At 35.0% G+C, this 26,916-nt stretch overlaps 1 long non-coding RNA gene across 3 annotated transcripts in view; it reads left to right on the top strand.

Annotated features, from left to right (window-relative positions):
* 1700019L22Rik overlaps positions 1-26,916 on the top strand; it is a 799,537-nt gene that overhangs the window by 144,215 nt on the left and 628,406 nt on the right. For 2 of the 3 annotated variants that reach the window (XR_001778779.2, XR_001778780.2), the window contains one exon: positions 8,666-8,704. The exons of the other annotated variant lie outside the window; for it this stretch is intronic. This is a non-coding gene — a long non-coding RNA (RIKEN cDNA 1700019L22 gene). Of the gene's footprint in view, positions 1-8,665; positions 8,705-26,916 lie in introns of those variants that run through there. 3 annotated transcript variants of the gene reach the window in all.

The raw sequence follows: 26,916 nt of genomic DNA, 5'->3' as shown, positions 1-26,916 counted from the left end.
AAAGCACTGCTATATTTTAGGGTAGTCTCATCTCTGAGCAAAAGGAGGTTTTAATAATTCAGAAGGAGGAGCTGTAGAAGGACCCACTCAGGTGAACATTTCAGTCAACCATAAGAAACACCCACTTCCACCCTAGCACTGGGACATCAAGCCTTCACAGGACCAAGGGCTTCCCCTCCCCCGTTAATGCCAGAAAAGGCCCCTTCAGCTCCATGAGTCCTTTCCCTAACTCCTCCATTGGGGTCCCTGTGCTCAGTCCGATAGTTGGCTGCAAGCCTCCCCATCTGTATTGGTCAGGATCTGGCAGAAGCTCTCAGGAGACAGCTGTATTAGGCTCCTGTCAGCAAGCGCCTCTTGGCATCAGCAATAGTGTCTGGATTTCGTATCTGCTTGTGGGATGGATTCCCAGGTGGGGCAGTCTCTGGATGGTCTTTCCTTCAGTCTCTGCTCCACTCTTTGTCCCTGTATTTCCTTTAGACAGGAGCAATTCTGGTTTAAAGTTTTGGAGATGGGTGGTAGGCTCCATCCCTCAACCAGGAGGCCATGCCTAACCTCTGGAACCTACATGTTCTCCCTCCCCTTTGTGGTGTATTTCAGCTAATGTCATCTTCATAGGTCCTGGGTGGCTCTTGCTTTCCTGGCCTCAGGGTCTTTCTGGTTGCTAACCCCAGCTCCTCATCCCCTATTGATACACACCCCTGTACAATTTCCTGACTCTCTGTACATCTCCTACATCTCCTCCCATATCTGATTCTTCCCCTCTTTTTCCCCTCCCCTTCCTCTCTTCCTCCCAAGTCCCTCTCACCCTCTAGTTCCTGTGATTATTTTATTTTCCCTTCTAAGTAGGATTGACTCATCCACACTTTGATCTGCCTCTTGAGCTTCATGTGGTCTGTGAGTTGTATCATGGGTATTCTACACTCTTTGCCTAATACCCACTTATCAATGAGTACATACCATGTGTGGTCTTTTGTGACTGAGTTAACTCAGTCAGGATGATATTTTCTGGATCCATCCATTTGCCTGAGAATTTCATAAAGTCATTTTTTTAAAAGCTAAGTAGGATTCCATTGTGTAAATGTACCACATTCTCTGTATCCATTCCTCTGTTGAGGGACACCTGAGTTGTTTTCAACTTCTGGCTATTATAAATATGGCTGCAATGAACATAGTAGAGCATGTGTCCTTATTACTTGTTGGAGTAATATTACTTGGAACATGCCCAGGAGTGGTATGGCTAGGTCCTCAGGTAGTCTGAGGAACCAAGGAGCTGCCAGACTGATTTCCAGAGGTAGGTGGGTTGCGGAGCACCCTTATAGAAGCAATGTAAGGGGGGGGGGATTCAGAGGGGATACTGGAAAAGGGGATAACATTTGAAATGTAAATAAATAAAATTAAAAAATACAATGTGCTTTGAATACATGATACATATATGTATATATGTATATATATGCACATATGTGCATGCATATAAAGTTATATATTATATAACTATATAAACAACCATCAATCACCAATAAAATGATAATATTTAATCTCAAAAAAGACACATTTCATACATTCCCTCTGTTAAATTTTCTATAAATCACATAAATTTTACCCTGAACGTATCATTTTCTACATTACACAAAGTATTTGCAAACCTAGAATCATGAGGCATATGTAATACATTTTAGTGTTTTACAAAAATGAAAAATTGTATAAACCATGAAGAAAATACCTTTAAATTTTGTGGAAAAAAATTCTAAATAAAAGTCTTATTGAAGTAGAAAATGATTTTTGTGTCATAATGAAATAAAATAGATATTATTTAAGAATACTATTACGAATACTTCCTCAATCCCACTTAAATTCATTTTATGACATTCACCCCACTTCAGGAACGTAATTCTATTCAAATTAATACTTATTAAACAGTGTGAGTGTTTGACACAAATATTTGTGGGATTATTACAGAGAACAACTCTGTTATTCATAACTGTCACATGAAATGGTGACAGCATTGCTATTAAAATATGAGATGAAGCCATTTATTCAAAGCCAAGAGTGCAAACTTTGCTTCATGTTTTTATCATAGTGTTACAGAGGATTCCTTTGGGAATCCTTCATAGCTTTTGTAGAGGAAAAGTGCAGAAAGGAGAGAGAATGGAATGTGTAGAAAAGAGGAGAAAGAAGAATGTTGGGAAATGCTTGGTGTAATGGTCCCATGGTTAGCTGGTACAGAATGGCGATGTTGATAACATGTGATTGTCTAAGATATTCTCAGACGAAACATCTTTATAAGCCTGACTGTGCATGGTGAGTTATACCAGCTGGAGAAGTTTCGGACCATCTGATTGAACATAGCCTTATCCTTTAGAGTGTAAATAAACTGAATCATGATTGCTATCAAATCTGGACCATCCAGATGGCCCCTCTAGATAGTCAATTGACAAGACAAGGAAATTGCTACTATTTCAATTATTTTAACTATATTTCGTGCTGCAATTTTTATGTATTTATTGAATGAGCTGGAGTTGTTAGAAGTAAAATCAGGAATCAAGGGTCCTTTGTCCTTCCACCACCCAAGCATGCACTACTATTGCTCCTTTTTCTGGTTGGGCAACACTTGTGGCAGATCATATGGCACTTGTGTGCAATTTAGATCCTGAGAGTGTACGTTTCAAGCATTTACACATCCACTTTTACTGAATTTAAAAGGCAGGTTTTTACTCAACCAGAGCTGCTTCATTCATGCAAACTTCAACCTGGTTTAGGTTGAAAAATCGCTTGAGATGACATGTTCTTGTTTTGTCTGTCCTCCCACTAACTCCTACCGTCACTATTGCATGCCTTTCCTACTTCTGGAGTCTAAACATTTTATTTATGTATAGTACTTGTGTAGATATAATCATCTGTCATCTGAATTTAGCATTCACCTATGGCAGGAACCAAACAGTTTACTTGTGATACTGTAATACTTTCTAGATTATTCCTAAACTCCATCATGAGAAAGTGTGAGGTTTTGTAAGGAGATCAAACTTCCCCCTTGTTGTTTTTATTGTTTGCTAACTTCCCTCTTCTTATTATGTTGTGATCTATAGATGGCTGAAATTCTATTTTTACCCAGTTTCCTCTTTGGCCAAATGTAACTGCATTGTTTTCTTTAGTGACAATATTCCTTAATCCTCAGTGCATCTCTCTATTCATCTATGTTGTTTTAGAACTCTTTAAGCTTGAATAAATCTTGCTCTTCAGTCACAATGGTCCCAACATTAATATATAATTTATAAGTGTTAGACATGCTCCTATATCTTAACCGTATTTATAAAAAAGCTATTAAGCACCTTTCCATCTATAAAACCTTTAAATAATTATGGACAAAAAGCAAATCCTGAATAAAATGTCAAACATTTCTTTAGATACAACAGAACAGACATTTATCACAAGTTTTGTATTTTTACATTCAAGCTTGGACCATATTTGAACAAGAAATAATAAAGACTAATTCAATACATATTGCACTTTGATCTATATCCATACCCATATCTATATCTATCCATATATAATACAAATGTGTATATATATATATATCACAATTTTGAATTTACAAGTAAGAACGATACAGATATGAGATATGGTGTATGGTAGAATTTTAGATACATTCACTTATTTTGTAATTATTGAATCAGAAGATTATATTTGTCACTTCAAACATGTATTGTTTTGTTAGCTTCTTCAAAATATCTATGACATGATTACATACAATCACCACACTATATAATAAAAACATACAGTTGAGTCTATTTTTATTGTAGTAGTAACTTTAAATGTAGTCGTTTTGATTGCTCACTTATAAAGGTACTTAAGCATTTAACTGAATAATTTTCAGCTCCAAGGAGAACTTAATCATTATTGGAGCTGAATTTTTTTCATGATAAATCTGTATATACCATTATTAAGCAGAACCATGATCATGTGAGTCTCATGAAAACACAGGGAATAATTTAATTTATAGTGCTCTATAAAATTATCTCTGTAACTAGTTATTTAAGGATTTATCTCTATGGTTTTATTTAGGATTTATCCCTATAATTAGTAATTTTGGTTTGAAAAAAAAAGTTAAAATAAAACTTTATGACCACAACTCTATGAAATAAGCTGTGAATTAAATATATAGTTGGTCTATATTATTAAGAATATATTTTGAAAAAAAAGAATATATTTTGAAAATATGCAGAAGGTTCTCTCTATTTTGGCTTAAAGTACCCCTTAACTTTGAAGATACTTTTTAACCAAAATTTTTTTAGAACTCAAAATCCAGAAACAAAATGAAACCAAGTGACCAGAGTTTGGATAACAAAGTGCACGAGTTATGAATAAACAAACAAAAAATAAGTGTATCCAAGTATAAGAAAATTACAAATAACCCCAGAGCTCATATCTCTAGCTTCATATGTAGCAGAAGATGACCTAGTCTGCCATCACTGGGAAGAAAGGCCCATTGGTCTTGCAAACTTTATATGCCCCAGTACAGGGGAATGCCAGGGCCAAGAAGTGGGAGTGGGTGGGTAGGGGAGCAGGGCAGGGGGATGGTATAGGAAACTTTTGGGATAGCATTGAAATGTATATAAAGAAAATATCTAATAAATAAATAAAGTAAAAAAAAATTATCTCAGAGAAGCCCAAGTTGCAAAAAACAAAAACAAAATCAAAATCAAAAACAAAACAAAAATCAAAACAAAAAAAAACTTGATTGCATCACTAGAACTGTCTTATGTTCAAATATTTTGCTCAAACTATTTTTATGTTCAAACTATCTTGTGAATAAATATTGAGTTCTAAGAAAGCCATTATTTCCTTCAAACCAATGTCCACATGTTGGTAAATAACTAATTGTACATGATTCTTGCCCAATAGTATTTGATTATATTAAAATATATTTTAAACCAAAACTTTCCTTATTTTACATTATGTGTTTACTTATTCTTCATGAGAGATATAAAAAGATGAATATTAACAAAAACAGTATTTATCAGTAAGTTACGGGGCTAGACAGAAGGCTCAGAAGTTAAGAGCAGTTGCTGGTCTTGCAGAGAGAGGTTCCTGCTTGGATTCTCACTTCCCACATTGGCAAGCAGGGAAAGCACTTAAGAAATTTGTCTAGTAAAGATGGTAAGAGTGATTGCACTGGCTGGTTTTGTGTGTCAACTTGACACAAGCTGGAGTTTTCACAGAGAAAGAAGACTCCCTTGGGGAAATGCTTCCATGAGACCCACCTGTAAGGAATTTTCTCAATTGGTGATCAAGGAGGGAGGGCCCAGCCCATTGTGGATGGTGCCATCCCTGGGCTGGTATTCTTGGGTTCTATAAGAAAGGAAGCTGAGCAAGCCAGGGGAAGCAATCCAGTAAGCAGCACCCCACGGTGCCCTCTGCATTGGCTTCTGCCTCCAGGTTCCTGTCCTGTGTGTGAGTTCCTGTTCTGACTTCCTTTGGTAATGAACAGCAAAGTGGCAGTGTAAGCTGAATAAACCCTTTGCTTCTCAACTGACTTTTTGGTCGTGATATTTTGTGTAGGAATAGAAACCCTAAGACAGTAATTTTGTTGTTTCTTCTAATGTTTAACAGGGGGATTTAATAATTTATGAATAAACAGGAGTATGAAGTTAGATATTTAATAGGAAATAAGAAATAAATATGCTTATTTCACCCTACATGCTTTATTTTTCACTCCTCGAAGTTATGGCATACAGATCAGAAATCACAATTATGGATAAATGAAAGAGGCTTCAAAGAGTTCTAGCAACTTATGAACTCAGTTATTAGTAATTTGGGGTTGTTGATTGTAGTAGCTGATGTTCACATTGCTTTCATTTATAAAAAAAAAAAAAAAAAAAAAAAAAAAAAAAAAAAAAAAAAAAAAAAAAACTCATGTATCGAAGACCCAGCAGTCATCCTGAAATAAAGAGAAATTATTAGAATTCTGTCTATGTATGTCTTCAAACTTCATGGAATTAGAAGAACAAATGATGTCAACACCTAGAGCATGGAAGAAGAATTTGTCAATGCCACTGATCTCAGTGGAGGGAATGGTACCCAAGACTAAGCAAAGCTGAATTTTTCTAAGAGCAATGGCAAAGAGAGCTGCTAGTTACCAAACTAGGGCAAAAGAAAACAAAATAAAACAAAACCAAGTCCTATTAGTAAGCCAGGCAGAGGTTCAGATCAAATCAATAGCAGCAAAGGTGCTCTTTCTTGTAGTCTTCTCGTTAACTTTCTTCTGCTTGGATATGAAAGTTGTGCAAGAAGAATGATCTGTCTAATATTTACATACAGAGCCTAATAAATTTGATTTGGAAAGGAAATGATATGCAAATAAGATCCACTAAGGCACTTAGTACTAACAACTGATTTCTTAAAACCAATTAAATAGACTATTCATAAATTCTTTAAACATGTGCATAGTTTGTCTTACATTATAGTGAGTCATTAATTCCTGTATTTAGGGCATTATATGATCATTATTTTTCAATCAGGAAAGATAATTGTCATTAACAATAGAAACATGCCTTCATTATTAGAGACCAAATTCAGTCCATGTACTTTTGCCTTTGGAGCCTCTAATGACTCTAAAATATTAATTAATGTAGCCATATTTGGACAAGTATTTAAAAAATACTGTATAGAATGCGATAGGACAACAAATAGTAAAATAGTAATGAATAATGTCACCATAAGGAAGTAGTTTGTGATTAGGAATTATATAACATAATGAGGCAAATTTTAGAATACTAGAAATATGTACAAATAAAATATGTTCATCCCTAAAGAATGTAATATTTCATATTAATTTTTCATATGTAATTAAAATGATAAAATCAATGAAACTCTTACCAGAATTATATAATTCAGAGAAAAATGTGAGTGTGCTGAAAAATGTCAAATAATATATATTTTTAAATTACATGTAGTATTTTCAAAAGGGAACGCACTTTCTCTTCTCATCTTTAGGCAAAATTGTATTCTGAAAAGTCCCACAGACAGCTGTTTATTATCCATTTATTTAAATTAGGTGTTTGTTACATAAAGGTCCAAGCTCAAAAATTAATCTGAGAGGCAAATGAGATAAAATCAATCAAGTGATTCATTATATTCGGTATTAATTATGATTAAAATACCAAACAATAAATCTACACTGAATAAATGTTTTAAAATAAGGATATTTTTAACTACTCAAATTTGAGAAGGTAACTTAACATCTGATGATCGGTGGTAGTAGTCAAAGTGATGGAATTTAGAGGTACCTGGGAAATGGACCTATAGACTTGTTTAAGTGGAATTACTTCTAAGTGTAATGATTAAAGTGAGAAGATGTGCACCCTGCAGGTGGCATCTTGTTCCAGGAAAAGGATTCTGGATTATATAGGAGTATAGAAAACAATCTGGGTATACATTCTTTGCATTTTTCATCTTGCTGTATATATAATTCACTCAGTTGCTTCAAGTTCCTGTAGCAATGATAGCAATGATGAACTCTGCCTTGAACTTGAGTCTAACTAAATCTTTTTCTCTTAAGTGCCTTTTGTCTGAGTATTTTATCACAAGAAAATAAGAGTCCTTCCAATCAGATGTTGCTAACATAAAGATATTGTTATATATGGTTAAGAATTTTGTACTTTGCATACTTCTAAAATATTAATTTACAAAACATTAATACTGTAAATTTATATTGTTATGTATATTCAAGGACTGAGTAATAAACTCAATGATGCCTTTAGTTCAAGAATGTATATATTAAAATTACACTATTAAACTAGTATTTCTTTATTCAGATGAAAACATTCAACTTTTATTTTTTATTATATTATGTTTTACCTCATTTTATTTCAGAGAGCTAGTTATTTACAAGGTCTCGTATAGGCCATGCTTGTTTAGGATGACCTATATTGCTGATGATAAGCTTAAATTCCATATTTTCTTGATTGTTAACCAAGTTCTAGAGTCCATGCTGTTATGAAAAGCTACAGATATTTCAAAGTTCCTTACCAATTCTATAAAAGCACTCTACCAACTGAGCTACACACCTATACAAACTTATTTTATATTTTTTGAATTAACTTGCTTCACAGCGTTATGGTTAAGACTTGGTATTATAAAATTAATTAAGCATTTTAAACTGTAAGAAATTAATAGCAATAAAATATTATTGAGTCACAATTTTTAATTTATGAAAGAAACAAAAATGGTAAGTCTAATGATTTTCAATTGGGTAAGTGTCTAGATAAATGAAGAGATGCCAAGACTCCATTTATTTTTAAAGTTCAAGTCTGTTTTTTTATAAGAGGGGTAACCTTCATTTAATGGCAAAAATTAATGAACCACATATTTTGCTATTACTGCTTAGCTTTGTTTCTGATATCAGAAAAGCATCAAAGCAAACAAAATAAACACAACAGGTAACTACTTGGAAGTGTAGGGGTGGGGGGTCATTACTTAAAACTGATAAGTTTTTTTTTTTGGTTTTTTGTTTGTTTGTTTGTTTGTTTTTTGTATGTTTGTTTGTTTTACAGAGTGTACAGAGTTCCTTACATTTCACATCAGGGTTAGATTAATAAATAGCTGTGAGTCTAGTGAAAAATAATTTCCTCTTTGCTCCTACTCTCTCTCCCCGCTTTACTTCTGATAGATTGCCCTGAATTTCATCCAGAATCCGCCCTGCCTTAACCGCTTGATAACATGTGAAAAGGAACAAAAAGGCTCCTAACACTAGAGAAAGTTCAAGGCCAAACATACCTTGTAAAGCTATTTCCCACTTTACTTCTGATAGACTGTCTTGAATTTCGTTAGAAAGTTCAAGACCAGACGTACCTTGTAAAGCTATTTCCCACTTTACTTCTGATAGACTGTCTTGAATTTCGTTAGAAAGTTCAAGGCCAGACTTACCTTGTAAAGCTATTTCCCACTTTACTTCTGATAGACTGTCTTGAATTTCGTTAGAAAGTTCAAGACCAGACTTACCTTGTAAAGCTATACTTACGGGTACCCTGTTCCCCAGCTGAAGAGTTCTGAATTCACGCAGTTGAATCCTTCTCAACAGTCTGTTTTACGGGAACACTTCATTACCACCATTCCCCAGCTGAAGAGTTCTGAATCCAGGCCGGATCCTTCTCAACAGTCTGTTTTACGGGAACCTTTATGACCGTGACCCGCAGTTCTGGTTCCGGAATGAGGGATCTTCCTTGCGCCGGTGATGGTAACCGTCCCAGGTTTTCTCGTCCCAGGTCTTCTCGTCCCAGGTCTTCTCGTCCCAGGTTTCGGCACCAACTCTTACCCGCGTTCGCTACCGGCCAGGAAAGATGCAACAAACCAGAATCTTCTGCGGCAAAACTTTATTGCTTACATCTTCAGGAGCAAGAGTGCAAGAGCGCAAGAGCTCTATTGCTTACATCTTTAGGAGCCAGAGCGCAAGAGCGCAAGAGTGCAAGAGAGCAAGAGCCAGAGCAAGAGCGCAAGAGCGCAAGAGAGAGAAAAGGAACAAGAACAAGAAAGCAAGAGCAAGAGAGAGAAAAAGCAAGAACAAGAGAGAGAGAAAGAATGGCAAAACCCCGTCCCTTTTAAGGAGAATTATCCTCCGCCTAGGACGTATTACTCCCTGATTGGCTGCAGCCCATCGGCCCAGTTGTCATCACGAGAAAGGCAGAACACATGGCGGGAAAACTGCCCCTGCACGTGTGCAGATTATGTTTACCACTTAGAACACAGCTGTCAGCGCCATCTTGTAATGGCAAATGTGAGGGCGGCTTCCTACAATAATTGTTGGATATAGCAGCAGGCATTAAGAGCATTGGTAAATTCTAATTCAATCACAGTGAGTGTAAACTCTGAATTCACTTTAAAACGTATTAATATAGTCAAAGGTAACTTTCCTTAGTAAATCAATAAAATATTAATCACTTACCTTATTAAGATTGTTGTGTATTAATGATAAAGTATAATTAATATTATTTTGTTTGATATATTTTTAACTATCAGTATGTAGAAAATCTATCCACAAAATATGAAGCTTAGAAATGAAAACAGAGTTTATATACTTTGAATTGCCTAGATCACCATAGACATACTCTCTTGGTGAATCTTCAATAGGTCATGAGTAGGTAGGTCATGGTTAGTCACTAAGCTTAACTTCTTACTTGTGCCCTGGATATGAAGTTTTCAACATGATTTCTTGCATGGCTCATGACGTTATTTCAATGAGACAATTATGTATTTTCTACATCCATTCGAATTTTATATGAAGTGGAAATATAGCACCATGGAACATTTATCTTACTAAGTAAATAACATGAATATTGTTACCCCTGTATGTTCAGTGTCTTCTTCATCTTTTAATTTCTATTATTTTTATATATTTTCTGTTATCCCATACTTTCTGAAGCTTTTGTTAATGTTAACTTTGTGGAAAGTCTTCTTTCAGTGAATTTTCCACATTTGGAGTAAATTCATCATATTTATGAATTGGGATCATATGTGTGTGAGGTTAAAGATGTCTTTATCTAAAACCAATGTTACAGATGTGTTTTAAGATTGCTCAAATTTTACCATTTATATGTATTTTAACTGAAGTTTTCTATTGTGTTCAAAATAATAATATAAGCAAAAATTTACTCGTCTTTCTTATTATACTATTAACTTCCTCTGACATTTCTATGGTGACTATAACATTGTTCTTTCTAGAAAGTCCCTACTTTTCACTGATTTTAACTTAGTTTCCTGGAAAAATTTTTATTCATACTGAACAACATAAAATGGCTGTCATTCGATAAATTGTCAATAGCAAAAGTGTTTTTAAAATAGTCTGCATTATAAGCAAGTAGATCCACTAGTTAACAGTTTTCTTTCTTGGTATAATGTTTTGTTATGCAAACATTCCTACAATCTGTAAATGCTGAAGGAAAAAGGAAATTCAATCCCTTGCAAAGATTTTCTCATACTTTGTCATTCTAGCTAAACTTTCACTTCTAATTCTATCTTTCAAATTGTTACTACTCAGGAAAAGCCTCTTTGACAAATAAAAATATCAAGTGAAACTACATTAGTATCATTTTTAAGCAACTCCATTAGATCAGATCCTGCTAAAGGAAATAAAATTTAGAAAGTGTATATTATTTTAGACAATGTTTTCAATATTTTAAGGTACAATAGAAGGCCATAAATTTTGTTGAGACCCAAGCTTTCTCTTCACATTTGAATATTATTTCTGTCCATCTGTCATATCCTGGCTTTCTGTTTTGGAGAGAGAGGCCACTGGAATTACATATAGTATATTATGGATGATAGACAAGAGCTCTAGCACTTACTTATTGCATATAAAAAGATGAGATACATAGGTAGGTAGGTAGGTAGGTAGATAGATAGATAGATAGATAGATAGATAAAAATAGAGAGCTAGGCAGGCAGGCAGACAGACAGACAGACAGACAGACAGACATAGATATGATATCTATTTGCCTGCATGGAAATATAAACAGAGAGACAGTATATGCTGAAGAAAGAAGAACAAGCAGGCTCTCCTGTGATTCAAATGTTTTGTTTTGGTTTGGTTCTGACATAGCTTGTACACTCATTAGCATATACTTAATAAGAAAACTATATCATGGATTATACTTACTAATAAATTGTATATACTTATTAATAAATTGTATTATACTTATTAATAAATTGTTCAATAATTTAGTAACAAATTTAAAACTACCCTTTAAATAAAATAACCAAAATGATGTTAGTCTAATATATTTGTTCTCTTCAAAATAAAAATATATAATTTAAAGATTATTTTCCTAAGGGGAACTGCTGAACTTTTGTATGCCAATACGAAAATAAGTTTAAGTATTTATTCTTTGATAAAATTCCTCACCTCTTAAAAGCGTTTGGTGCTAATAGTCACCAAAATGGTGTTTATGTATTAAAACTGCTCATATTTGAAAATTATCATTTAAATATTTGAACATTAAAATAAATCCAACACCTCATGTAGTAAAATATTGACTTCTGTTAACTAAAATTCCTATATTAATATTCTGGTCACAGAAGAATGGCTTACATTACATTTGGAATTTATATTCTATTTAAATCTTACCTGTGTTCTGGATTACTTTTCCCATTATATTAATTTCCCTTATATAACAATATTTACTTCCATCAGAGAATCACACATGAAACCCAATACATAGTACCTACTGAGATAGGGATTAGGAAAAATTAAGCCAGAAAAAATAAAGAGAGCAAGCTACACATTTGTCATCAAGAATCGACTGCAACTATATGGAAGAGCATGGGATAAACTATGAAAAGCATCACTTCCAACCACAAGCTGTGTATTTCATGCAACACTACCTTTGGCATTTTAAAAAATAACTTCCCCAAATGGGCATTATTCATTATTTTTTTTCCTTTTTTATTTTAAATATTTTTATTACGTATTTTCCTCAATTACATTTCCAATGCTATCGCGAAAGTCCCCCATACCCTCACCCCTCTTACACGCGTTCTCGCGACCGGCCAGGAAGAACGCAGCAAACCAGAATCTTCTGCGGCAAAGCTTTATTGCTTACATTTTCAGGAGCCAGAGAGCAAGAGAGCAAGAGAGAGAAAAGGAACAAGAACAAGAAAGCAAGAGCAAGAGAGAGAAAAAGCAAGAACAAGAGAGAGAGAAAGAATGGCAAAACCCCGTCCCTTTTAAGGAGAATTATCCTCCGCCTAGGACGTATTACTCCCTGATTGGCTGCAGCCCATCGGCCCAGTTGTCATCACGAGAGAGGCAGAACACATGGCGGGAAAACTGCCCCTGCACGTGTGCAGATTATGTTTACCACTTAGAACACAGCTGTCAGCGCCATCTTATAATGGCAAATGTGAGGGCGGCTTCCTACACACCCCTACTCCCCTACCCACCCATTCCCACTTTTTGGCCCTGACATTTCCCTGTACTGGGGCATATAAAGTTTGGCTGTTCAATGGGCCTCTCTTTCCAGTGATGGCCGACTAGGCCATCTTTTGATACATATGCAGCTAGAGTCAAGAGCTCCCGGGTACTTGTTAGTTCATAATGTTGTTGCACCTACAGGGTTGCAGATCTCTTTAGCTCCTTGGATACTTTCTCTAGTTCCTCCATTGGGGGCCCTGTGATCTATCCGATAGCTGACTGTGAGCATCCACTTCTGTGTTTGCTAGGCCCCTGCCTAGTCTCACAAGAGACAGCTATATCAGGGTCCTTTCAGCAAACTCTTGCTAGTGTATGCAATGGTGTCATCGTTTGGAGGCTGATAATGGGACGGATCCCTGGATATGGCAGTCTCTAGATTCTCCATCCTTTTGTCTCAGCTCCAAACTTTGTCTCTGTAACTCCTTCCATGGGTGATTGTTCCCAATTCTGAGAAGGGGCAAAGTGCCCACACTTTGGTCTTCATTCTTCTTCAGTTTCATGTGTTTTGGAAATTGTATCTTATATCTCGGGTATACTAAGTTTCTGGGCTATTATCCACTTATCAATGAGTACATATCATTTGAGTTCTTTTGTGATTGTGTTACCTCACTCAGGATGATGCCCTCCAGGTCCAACCATTTGCCTAGGAATTTCATAAATTCATTCTTTTTAATAGCTGAGTAGTACTCCATGGTGTAAATGTACCACATTTTTTGTATCCATTCCTCTGCTGAGGGGCATCTGGGTTCTTTCCAGCTTCTGGCTATTATAAATAAGGCTGCTATAAACGTAGTGGAGCATGTGTCCTTCTTACCGGTTGGAACATCTTCTGGATATATGCCCAGAAGGGGTATTGCGGGATCCTTTTGTAGTACTATGTCCAATTTTCTGAAGAACCGCCAGACTGATTTACAGAGTGGTTGTACAACCTTGCAATCCCACCAACAATGGAGGAGTATTCCTCTTTCTCCACATCCTCACCAGCATCTGCTGTCATCTGAATTTTTGATCTTAGCCATTCTGACTTGTGTGAGATGGAATCTCAGGGTTGTTTTGATTTCCATTTCTCTGATGATTAAGGATGCTGAACATTTTTTCAGGTGCTTCTCAGCCATTCAGTATTCCTCAGGTGAGAATTCTTTGTTTAGCTCTGATCCCCATTTTTTAATAGGGTTATTTGATTATTTATTATTTTAAAAACAGTATTTTCAGGAATTATTATACCAAGTCACATTCCAGAATGCCAGAAAGAAATTACAGCATAACGTATTCATGAAGGGAGATGAAGAAACATAACTGATGTCCTTTGTGTCAGAGTAGTAGCATCTCCTACCTAGACATTGAAGGTCTGCCTTCGGTGACTCATTCTATATATATATATATATATAGAATATATATATATATATATATATATTTGTATTCTGCTAAGTGCCTAAGGTATGAAAGCATGTGGACTTTTCTCTCAAAGGGGTTAAATCATGAATAATAATAAAAAGATTTTTAAAATGATTGCACTAGTAATTCAGCACAAACTATGGTGTTCATGACTAGGCAGGTCAGTTATGACTTTCTAGAACAAATGTGAGGGGGATGGGAAGAAGGAAGAAGTGGATCATTACAAAGCAGGAGTGCACATAAATGTGAGAGTCACATGTACGAGCCGAAGTATGATGAGACAAGTAAAAATGACAACAAAATCCACAAAATTACACAGCACAGAGAATAAAGTGAAGGTTATAAGGTAAAGGGAAATGTTTTCAAAAGGAATAAGGTGATATGGGCAAACTACTAAGAGTAAAAGCTGTCACAGGAGGTAAATATGATTTTTTTCAAGTATACATAAGAATTAAGCTTAAATGAGTTTTGGGAAGAGAGAGTTAAGGTACTCATAAATTTTATTGTAAAAATCTGTAGAACAGTTTCATTACAATGAAAACAAAATCAATTGATAGGATGAAGGGTTGGTTTTAATTGCCAAGAAATCAGTTGTCAGCTGTTTCTATTGTTTCTGCCCATAGTGACTCAACAGAACACTATGGGAAAATGGTAGTGGAGCATCATATGCAATAGGATGGGCTTCACCGGAGGGTACCCTTCAAAGTCAGGCACCAGTAACTAAGTTCATCAAATAAGCCCCACCCTTCAGCTCTCAGGGCAACAGTGGTTTATCCCTCTGATGATACTAACACCCCCATAATCCCATCACTCCTGAACAACTTCAAAGTGGAGAATCAAGTCTTCAACATTTGAGCTATTGAGGACAATATATTTCTAAAGCATAGTAGCCTAGGCAGGAAATCATGTTTTTGACTTATATAAACTTTATTCTATAAGTTAAGCATGAGAGGTTGACTGGAGGAAAGAAATGGCAGTAGGGTAAGAGCAGCTTAGTATATAAAATGAATAGAGAACAATGACTTAGTTTTCAGGAACCCATTTTGTTTCTGAAATGACATACATTTAACTTATATGGTTGAGTACAAGTTCAACTGGCACATGGTTGAAATGAGAGATGAAGCAGAGTTGCCCAGAACAGGAGAGAGGGAAACTGTGTCACTATGGAGCAACAAACTTTAGCCTCACCTGGCATCATAGCCATTCAGCTATGATGACATAACAGACCTTGTTTTCAGAGCCCGAGTCCTATCTTCTTGAATATAGATAACATATTATTTACTTAAAATTCTTAGAAACTTATATTCAAAATCATCAATGAGTAATTAGTCTAAGAGGTCAATATATAGAAAATGTGGTTTTATTATTTAATAATTACAAGGCAGCTATACATAAATTCATGAGTAACAAATGTGTTTGAAGTAGATTAGAGTTCTTTACTGTTTATTTCTATCTTTGTTTTGAAGTACAAATCAGCTGATGGCAAAGTGATAGTATTGGTTAGGAGGAGAAAAATTGATTAGAAAGCAGAGTCTGAAATGAATGCTAAAGACACATATAGAAGGCAACTAATATTTTACTAAATAAAATGTATTTCTATCTAAACACAAATTAACTCATGTAAACTGTCAGTTATACTGCCTATTCTGTAAGTCACAATTTATGAAAAAAAATATTCACCAGAAATAAATTGGAGAAAGGAATATCACTTTTCCATGGACAAATTGTACTACTACATCTGAAGTAGTATAAAATATGTTGACTCATATGTAAGAGGGAGAAACAGGAAGTTGAAACTGACTGAGTTTTGTCAGGATTCAAGAAAACCATGAGCACACCACCACTCGATGCTCAATCTGACAAGATTTTCCCTGCCACATTGCTTCAGTGGTTTTTCCATTGTTGCTGCTCAGACAGCAAGGTCACAATGATTTCATGAGTTTCAAACAGAAGAGTGGAGGCTAAGTATAATCCAGATGCAACTGTAGAAGTATGGTGGAGTAGATGTCAATGTTCCCAGTGTTTTAATTATTTCTAACAAGATAATCATTGCCACTTTTTAAACATCAACTGCTCAAAGCAGTTATTTTTCACTGAATTAAAATTAATATATTTCAAATTTATGATGTAAAAAAAGAAAAATAATTTTTAAAAAAATATTGCATAATTTCTAGTTAAAAATGTATAATACATTTAACTATACATCTTACTTATGTGCAAATATATATATATAAAATGATTAAATTAATAACATTTATATTAAAATCCTCAGATGCTTATACAGATACATAATTTTTACTTAACAACATATATTTATATTTTATATCAATCTAGGGATGAAGTAAGGTCAAATATTAAAGCAACAGGATCATATAAATGAAGGTTTTAATTAACTGTTAATATAACTTGAGAATTTTCTCTTGACATTATTCAATAACTTTTGTACCTTGCCTTCTTTCAGTCACAACATTACTTTGTATTTAACACCTTCACATGCACTGAAGTAAATGAAATGGAATTTAGTCTTAAGAAGTAGGAGTAAAACATGTTTTTGTTCCATGGTTGACAACAGTTTACAAATCAAAAAGAGAAACACTGTTGGTTATCATCTAATATTAGGAAACACTGCAGGGTATGGTTGGACATGCCTTTCATCTTAGCATTCAAGAGACAGAAGAGAGATCTTTAGTACTTTGAGGCTAGCCTGGTCTACATAGTGAGTTCCAGGATAGGCTGGACTATGTGGAAAGGCCCTGTCTAACTAAGCGTGTGGTGGCACATGCCTTTAATCCCAGCACTCGGGAGGCAGAGGGCAAGCGTATTTCTGAGTTCGAGGCTAGCCTGGTCTACAAAGTAAGTTCCAGGACAGCCAGGGTTATACAGAGAAACCCTGTCTTGAAACACCGAAACAAAAACAAACAAACAAATAAAATAAAGTGAAGAAAAACACAAAGAATCACTTTGGGATGCTAGATGTGGTGAATCAAACCTGTGATCTCAGAATATGGGAGGTAGAAGCAGGACTATTTACAATTTATGGCCAACATGAAATATAATGAGATCATGACTAATCTGGACTACCTGTGTGGCCTGTCTCAAAAAAAAAAAAAAAGACACACACACACACACACACACACACACAGAGAGAGAGAGAGAGAGAGAGAGAGAGAGGGAGAGAGATATCTACCTTCAGCAATGTGTATGCATACACCTTTGGGGCATTTTTGTTGACAATTTATATATTTTCCTGTAACATCTATATAGATAAACTACAAATCTACCACTTTCTTTTTCTTAAAATCCATAAAAACGAAGTTGAAATCACTGTAAAACTTGAAATTCTTTCTTATCTACCTGTCTGTGAAAAACATTGATCATTGTAACAACCCATATCTATATCTCTCTGGATCTCTGTGTCTTTTACAAAGGTGATAATTACCATCCTTGACCTTAGACACTGAAAACTTTCTTTTGTTCCCAGACATCAGTGTTTAACTCTTGGATCTCTTCAAAATAGGAAAACATTAGATAGCTTTTGAAATAAAACTAGAAGATAAAGTTTGTTTTAAAGCAGAAGTTTTTAATCCTACTGATGTGTCAAAGCTTTGGTCTAGTCTATGTGATGTTATGTGTTATGTCTTAACACCATTAGGAGAAAAACAAAGGTAAGTAGTTCAAAACGAACAAAACAGGAACTATGTAACAATTGGTGTGAAGCACATCTTTCTACACTTAAAGTGAATAAATTCACAAAAACAGTACTACAAAATGTCTAAATAAGAGAAATAAGACATCCTAAAAACCTTTATAGTATAAATGTATTATATATGCATACCTAGATACTCGTCCATGCTTATAAATTATAAAATAGAAATAAATAATTGTATATATAGTAATATATGTGCTTATATATTTTATGTATGTATATACCTACATATATATCTACATATACATATCACACACACACACACACACACACACACACACACATATATATATATATATATATATATATATATATATATATATATAATCACACACATATAGATTATTTGTTAGGTTAGGTTTCAGGCTAAGTATAAAATTTTATAAAACGATTGTGTTCAACTCAGGATCTGAATTAAATTACAACAAAAAAAAGGAGAAAAAGAAAAAAAACCTGTTTCCTCATACATTATAGTGTAAGACATACAGGAAAAGCCAAACTTTTTCATAAATCTTTACCTGTTCACTGAAAAATTCTATGCACCTGATGAACACTTTTCTGAGGAATAAAAATGTTCTTCCATATAAAAAGGCTAATGTGGTTGTTTGAATAAGAATGGCACCCCCATGGTCTCATATATGTGTGAATGCTTGTGCACCTGGAAGTAGCACTATTTGAGAAGGATAAAGAATTGTGACCTTGTTGGAGTAGGTGTGGTCTTGTTGGAGGAATGTGTCACTGGGGGTGGGCTTAGAGGTTTCAGAATGCCATGCTAGGTTCTCTCTCTCTCTCTCTCTCTCTCTCTCTCTCTCTCTCTCTCTCGCTCTCTCTCTGACTTTTGCCTGAGAATGAGGATGTACCCCTCAGATACAGCTCAAAGGGAATGTGTGCTGTCATGTCCCCAGTTTTGATGATAATGGACTAAACCTTTTAAACTGTAAACAAGCTCCTAATTAAATGCATTCTTTTATAAGAGTTGTCATGATCATCATGTCTCTTCACAGTGATTAAGCAGTGACTATGACAACTATCAAAGAAATATTCAGCTCTTAATTATACACTATCAATTGTATAATTGAGAAAACAAGTTTCTTCTGTAGAGCCCTGCTGGTGGTAGTGGATGATAACCAAGTCTTTGTTTTAAGCTGCAAAGCTTTGTCTCAGGTTAGAATTGTGTGAAGAAGCCTACAATTATTATCTACCCAAGAATCCCATCTTTATCTGTCTGCCAATCATGGAATCTATTTAACTTCTACTCCTTAAATACTATGCACTCATTGTTGATTTCTGTTATAATTACATATTTCTAAATTCTATAACAATTATTATTTAAAAAGTTAAGACATACAATTTTGTAATAGTATATTTTATTATTTTATTCTGTCCTTTATAATATTTTATAATGAAAATTACATATTGCTTAGAGATTGTGACTTATTTATTGTCCATGCACAAAGCTCAAGAAATTTAAAATAGCCAGGCGTGGTGGTGCATGCCTTGAATCCCAGCACGCAGGAGGTAGAGGCAGGCAGATTTCTTAGTTCAAGGCCAGCCTGGTCTACAGAGTGAGTTCCAGGACAGCCAGGGCAATTCAGAGAAACCCTGTCTCAAAAAAAAAAAAAAAAAAAAAAAAAAAAAAGAAAGAAAGAAAGAAAGAAAGAGAAAATCAAAAATTATTTCAGAATGACTTAAAGAATGACTGTTAAGAAAATTAATTAAAATTTATTCCTAATTACAGAAACATAAGAATTAAATGACATGGTCAAATTAAATCATGTGTTTTAGAGAAATATTTTGTTAAAAAAATTGTCTTAGAACTGGTCATAAATATGCCCTGTTTCCAAGGCAACAACTGATGCTTTAAATGGACAGAAAAGCATTCCCCACAGTGAATTCTTTAGAGCATTGGTGTGATCTTTAAGAAAGAAAGGACTGCTCAAAATTGTGTATTGCTTTTTCAAAGCCTGTGGGGTACCTGCAAGGAAAGAGCATGCTGAGGTCATATGGGCTCAGTAAGCATCTTAGCTTGGAGATTCTAGAAGATTTAATCTAAAGCATCCATTTCAATATGTTTAACTTAACGTTTTCTAAAGTAATTTGACTCTGGTAACTCTTAAAATCAACAAATTAGTTCTCAAAAATAGATTTTTGAAAGGTTAAAATATAATTCAACCTGCAATAAAATCTAAAATAAGCATATACAACCATTTTTTTTTCAGATGGCTTTATCTTCCTAATTTCAATTACTGACTTTTCTAGACCTTCAATAATATTGAATGTTGCTTAATGTAATGTCACCAGTACCTAAAAACTCCAAGGGACTTCTATACTATGTCCTCGAACTTGATCTTACATTCTTATGAAATGCCTCTCTTTCATCTGAGAATTTCAAATTACTCTCTCAGTAATAACAATAATTATTATTTTATATTATATTATTTACACTTTTATTTAGATTTTATATAACTGATTATAATTAAAATAATAAATGTAATTATATACTATATTATTATTGTTTATTATTATTACGTGTGTATGTGCTTTGTCTGTATAAATGATTGTGTAGTACATGCATGTGGAGTGACCACAAAGACTTAAAGAGAATATCATATTTACAAGCGATTCCTAATTGAGGTGCAAAAAAAGGGACAAATCAAAGAAAGATTTGACAAAATGAGTCAGAGATAAAACAGATAAAATGAGTCAGAGATAAGACAGGCCTGGTTTTCAAGAAAACAGACAGGAAAGAGAGGATACTTAAGAGCAGCACAGTTAATCAGTCATGAGGGTAGTGCATTCAGTTGAATGCAACTGAGACACTGGAGCTGAGTTAAGTTCAGTTCCTGCAGAGAGGGGCAGTTTTACCATGACAGATTTACAGAAACAGGTTACAGGTGAAGATACAATAAGCCAGAGAATGAAAAAGAAGTCAGAATCTTAGAACAGGCTGCTAGAATTAGTTTGATGACAAGCAGAGCAATTCAATCAGAAGCCAAGAAAAGTCAGTTTGAATTAATCTCATGGAGCTGAATTTGGGCCAGAAAAAAATGGGTTGAAACAGCCAAAGTTTACAAAGAACTAGAAAGAGTGAGCTAATTAGAGAGAAACCTCTGATAGAACAATGTCATCTGCTCAATAAAGGTTACTTTTATACTTTGCTGAAATTTTCTTCTTATATGGTATAGGGACTCCCTTCTTGTTATGGTACATTTTTAACTGTCTATTCTCAGGCATACCATGTAAAGTTATTGTAATACCTTTGCCAAAGTTAAGAAATGGAGCTTAAAATAACTTTATTTGTTTATTTCTGAGTGTTATATTCAAAAATGAAAGAAAGGCTGGTCTATAGACAAGAGAAAGGCTCTCCGAAGAAGATTTTTATTCAAACTTCAAATTCCATCTGAATAAAAGACACCTCTAGAGCACAAAGTGAAGTTTTATAAAGAGCTTCTGACCGTTACCTTAACATCTGGCTCCAAAATTCTTGTTAACACATGGATGTTATGCCTTGAGAAGATGCAACTGTCTATCACTGTGCATGTGTGATACTTGATAGTTACTGAACTGGGTTGTCTGCTTTGACTTCTAAGTGGAAAGTAAGAAACCACATTGTTGCAGTGACAGTGTGGCCTCAGATACCACACATGAAACTTGTAAATATATATAGGCTAGGAATTAGCTCATCTAGATCCACATCACATCAATTTATTTTCATATACTTGGCTGTCATTCACTGAAATTGATATCTGATATTGTGAATGAACTTGTGGCACAATGAGATGGCAGACTGAGATAATCTGAAAGAGAAAACAGAGCCTGATATTTATGTCTAATTTTTGTGTCTACACACAAAAACAGCAAACCAGGCACAGTTGAAAACATCACGCACACACACACACACACACACAGAGACCTTACATCAAAGATAAGACATAAATTTTCTGTATTCCTGGCTTCAGGGATGAAAAAGAGTACATCAATAATATTTCCTCTCTGGGAAGGTTTGATTAATAGGGTTAACTATCTCTTTGTATGCTGTGTCTGGTGAGGTTACTAAGAACTCTAAAAGGATTATATCATCAGTGAGAAATTAATGTTCTTATAGAGAATGAATGAAATCCATACAGTAGTTAGCTAACAATGCGAAGATATTTAATAATTCTTTCCTGTGCCCCGAGGACTTAAAAATAAGAAGATTATTTAAACTGTGTTTTGATTTATTGAAAAGTCTATTATAAGGAGGAAGACTGAGTCTGATTTTCTGACATGTTTTGCTAGTGAGTATGAACTAGAACAAATTTGGCAAAGAGCAGAATGGTGAACCTAGGCAAATCATGTATATTTCTATTCAGTGAGGGGAACGTATCAGTATCATGGACTTGCTGCAGGAATATCCTGCAAATTGGGTGCTTTGAAAGTACAGTGATGTATCGACTCATACTCCAGATGTATGATTCCAGAGTCAAGTTACTGGTAGGAACATGCTGTCTCTGAAAACTCTAAAGGAGAGTCTTTTCTTGCTATTGTCTCTCTGAAACTGAACACCAATATGTCCTCACCTTAGCACTCAGCACTTCAGTCTCTGCCTTTCTGGCTTTATGTCTTTGTTTTATATATAATTCATGCCTGTACATGACAACTCTCTTTATCCATTATGCTGGCTTAGGGACTAGGATGATAACCTCACTTAACATTAGCCCCTCTATAATCATCCTATATCCACATGAGTTCATATAGCCATTTTTGAGAGGTCTGATCTTTCCCAGGAATACAGTTTGGTAGATATCAGTGCCGGGTAGTCACATAAGATAATATTCACACTTTGTTTATGTTGAGAAAGAGTGGTGTTACCCATATAGTGTTCATGGCACTATGAAAATCTCAGGAATTTTTCCATCCTGTGCTATGAGTGAGCAGTTCCTTACAGTAATATAGACAGTTTTGATTTGGATTTTAAAAAAGAAAGAAAAAAAAAGAGTAATCAATAGTCCTAAAGAAATAAAAGTTTACTAAATTTAAGAACTTCTAGAACCATAGTCTGACAGCTAAACAGATTGCTCAGTGGTGAAGAACATGTACTGATCTAACAAAGGTTGCAAAAACTGTTCCTAGTTCCAATGCACCCACATTGAAAGACTTGCAAACATCTAAAATTGCATATCTGAAAGTCCCAACACCATTTGTGTCAGTGAGTATCAGGATGGATTCCCAGGTGGGGCAGTCTCGATATGACCCTTCCTTCAGTTTCTGCTACATTTTATTTTTGTCCCTGTTCTTCCTTTAGACAAGAACATTTATGAGTCAAAAACTTTGAGATGAGTACACCTGAATCGAGTAAGTAAAGAAAATTTAGGAAACTCCGGTGTGGTGATCTAATTTTCTTTTCTTGTTTACAGATAAGCACTATGACCAAAGCAACCTGAGCATGTAGGGGTTTAATTCAACCTATACTTTATACTCAGCCCATCATCAAGGACACTCAAGGTACTTACCTGTAGTAGACACTGGAGTGGACACTAATGCTTTGCTGGCTGGCTCACATTCATCTGCTTATCATATACAACTCTTGGCCAGCTATCCATGAGTAGCAGTGTTACTCACATTGGGCTAAGCCCTAGCCTATCAGTTTGTAATAAAGAAAATACACTCACAAACATGGATACAAGCAAGTCTGACCATAGTCATTTCTTAATTGAAATTTCTTCTGCAGGGGTGTTCTATTGTGTAAAAGCTAAGCACCATATGTGGCTGAGCCAAATTTACTTCATATAAGATATGACATAATTCAGGGTAAGGAGGTAGCTCAGTGTTTGACTTGCAAGCATCAGGAGCTGGGCTTGTTTCTTAGAATGCACACAGCAATGCTCCATATAGTGTTATACATGAGAAAGGTAGGCGTAGACAGATCTGAGCCTTATTGGCCAGCCATAGCCTAATCAGTAATTTCCAAGAGAAGTAAAAGATATATCTCAGTAAACAAGGTTGTTTAGGAATAAGATCCAAGGTTGGCTTATGATCTTTCACATATCCACATGTTTGTAACCTACAAACAAGACACACATGCACCCTCCAAAAACACACATACATCCATGTATGTATGTGTGCACATGAGTACACACAACCCCCCCCCACATACACACAGGAGGGTTATTTAGACAACAATAACCTGAAAATACCTAATTTGTAAGTCTACTTTGGAATCTGATATCAAAACCAAATTCCCTTGATAGGACATCAGCTGAAAGGTTCAAAAACTTCTAGACAGATTATGAAGGGGACAGATATTTTTTGTGAAAGCAGAAGAGAAGTATATGGCTGCCCTCTAAAAGAGAAACCTTAAGTGAACGAAGGAATGTTGGTGAACTTATGAAGAAAAGTATGTATCTCAGCAATTACTGTAGCAAGAATAGAAGCCAAGTCCTTAAAAATATAGCCATGAAGTACAACCTTTTCTGGAAAATGAGGATCACAGGCCGGGATTGCCACTGCTATTTCTATGATCATCATTTGCAGTACAAAAACTTAGTCTCTACCCTTTTTGTTTACAGAGCTCAAAATATTAAGCTTCAGGTTAGAGCAAATGACTACCAAATTGTCTTCACATGCCACATCACAAGTATGATCTGGCTCTAATGTTTTCCATAGTGGAATGAAGTTCCAGAAACGGCTCTTAAATAATGAAAATTGGGCATGGCTTGCTATCACCTAAAAGTTAATTTGAATTATATTAATAAGAGTAACAGATGTTGGGTACTGAGAACACAACATTCATAAGGGGTTTGTAATGTTAGAGGCAAAAGGTTTCAATAAAATGATAATTGCTAAGAAGAAGTGTTGTATATATAACACAGCTATCCTTATTTATAATTTCCATATATTATGGTGAATAAGTTCTGTTTCTTTGCTTCTAGTTGGTCTCTAGGCTGCAAAGTACCATTTCCTCCAAATTTCTAAATATTTACATCTCTTATAAAATCACTATGTCTTTTCCAAATATCATTCTTCCCCCTTCCCTATGATTATTTTGCTCTCTTTGGTCTCATTTACCATTTGAGGTGTTTTAAGACTCAAAATGGAGACATGTAACACAACATATGAATTGTTGCAGCTGCATATATTACTGAAGTCTATATTACTAAATGATACCCAAGACATTAATTTTATGCATACCAAATTTTGCAATCACTTGCTTGAACAGAAATGTAACTTTAAGGAAGCATCAGGTAGCAGGCAGGGCAAGAAATGTTACAGAAATAACTTCCAGAAAAGCCACTTGGAAACTGAGGGAGAAAGGTTGTGTCAGCCCTCCTCTATTTGCCTCTCAGAATATCATTCACAGGGTTCTACTTTCATGCAGTCCCCTGTTTTCTTTTGTATTCCATGTTTGTTGCTTGGTCATTACTGAACCAAACAGTAGTTCCTTCAAAGACTGTAACACACCATCTCTCTCAGAAAACAAGAATGATATATTATGATCCACAAAATTGGTCAGTTGCTTGACACAAATTAAGGTATCTTTATGTTTCAGGACCATCTATTTGTGATTAGGATAAGAGAGAAAGGCAAGGCAGAGGTTTTGAGGAGGCCAAGTCATGTTCATTAAATGTGGATACACTGGTCTGCCTTCCATCAAATCACGACGTGAACAACTGACATCTTAATAGTTGAACTTATTTGAAGAAATTTACAATACATGTGATATGTCATCCGTACCTGTATCATGAGTGACTCTGAAATGTCTTCCCCAAAAGTTTGCAGCCTGCCTGCTCTCTACCTTCCAAACTCAACTAAAACAAACTACTGCTACCTAACAAAAGTCTACGCATTTGTTCAATAAGTAGACAGTTGTTCTCAGAAAAACCCATTTCCTTTTGCATTTTTTTTAACCAAAGTGTTTTACAGTTTTCTGCCTATTGCACCCAAATACTTTAGGAGCTTTCCTTCGATAAAACCATGTGTCTGGCTAATTCTGTTGGGATTTATGAGGTGCACTAAGGGACCATAACTCAAGTGCAACTGTATGTATGTACACATGACTCAGCCTTTACAATGGGACAGTTAGGTCAACAAACCACTCAAGCACAATGACACTGATGCTGTAATGAAAAGACATACTGGTATCCTGGCAAACCCTGAAATCAATTTTTTTTGTTTTGTTGTTTTGTTTTGTTTTGTTTTTTTGCTTCCACTTAACTTTAATGCTTCAGAACCCATCCCAACAAATGTCATCTTCTATCTTCCATTCTCCAAAGCAACCCTCAAATAAAATCTGCCCCAAGATCTGAGGATCCATTTGACATTTTGTGGATTATTCCGAGGGTTTTTCTTGGAGTGAATGACATCTGTAATCGGCTATCATCAGTTATCCTTTGCCCTAGTCCTTGGAACTAGAATAACCGTATTCTTGACATGGAACTGGATCTAGTAGTTATTGGTTCTGAGAGCTGTCACATTTAAGAAAATGTGACAGTATGTACATTCTTCTGTCCCAGAAGTTTCAAAAATTCAGCCTCATTTATATCCTAAAAATAATCTCCACAATCATAGCTCTTATAATAAGCAATAATTAAATATTGTAGTTATGCCTTAAGGTACTTTCTTAGAACAATAAGGACTAAGTATGAGGCGTGGGAGGACACGAATCAGCCTCCTTTGTTCTGATCTACAATCTTTCTCGAGAGACTTGCTTGGCTAAACAGTGCTAAACAGTGCATTTCTCAGCATCATAGGAATGGAGGGACAAATTTTTCACAAATTTGACTGTATCCCAGAGATACCTAGCTTTACCTCCAAATTCTCAGATTGCAGCTCACTTTAGCTCCATTCTAATACTTACTAAACATTACCACTTAAA

Source organism: Mus musculus, chromosome 8, assembly GCF_000001635.26.
Source record: "Mus musculus strain C57BL/6J chromosome 8, GRCm38.p6 C57BL/6J".
Classification (NCBI taxonomy): domain Eukaryota; kingdom Metazoa; phylum Chordata; class Mammalia; order Rodentia; family Muridae; genus Mus; species Mus musculus.
This window is presented reverse-complemented; position numbering and strand designations above follow the sequence as displayed.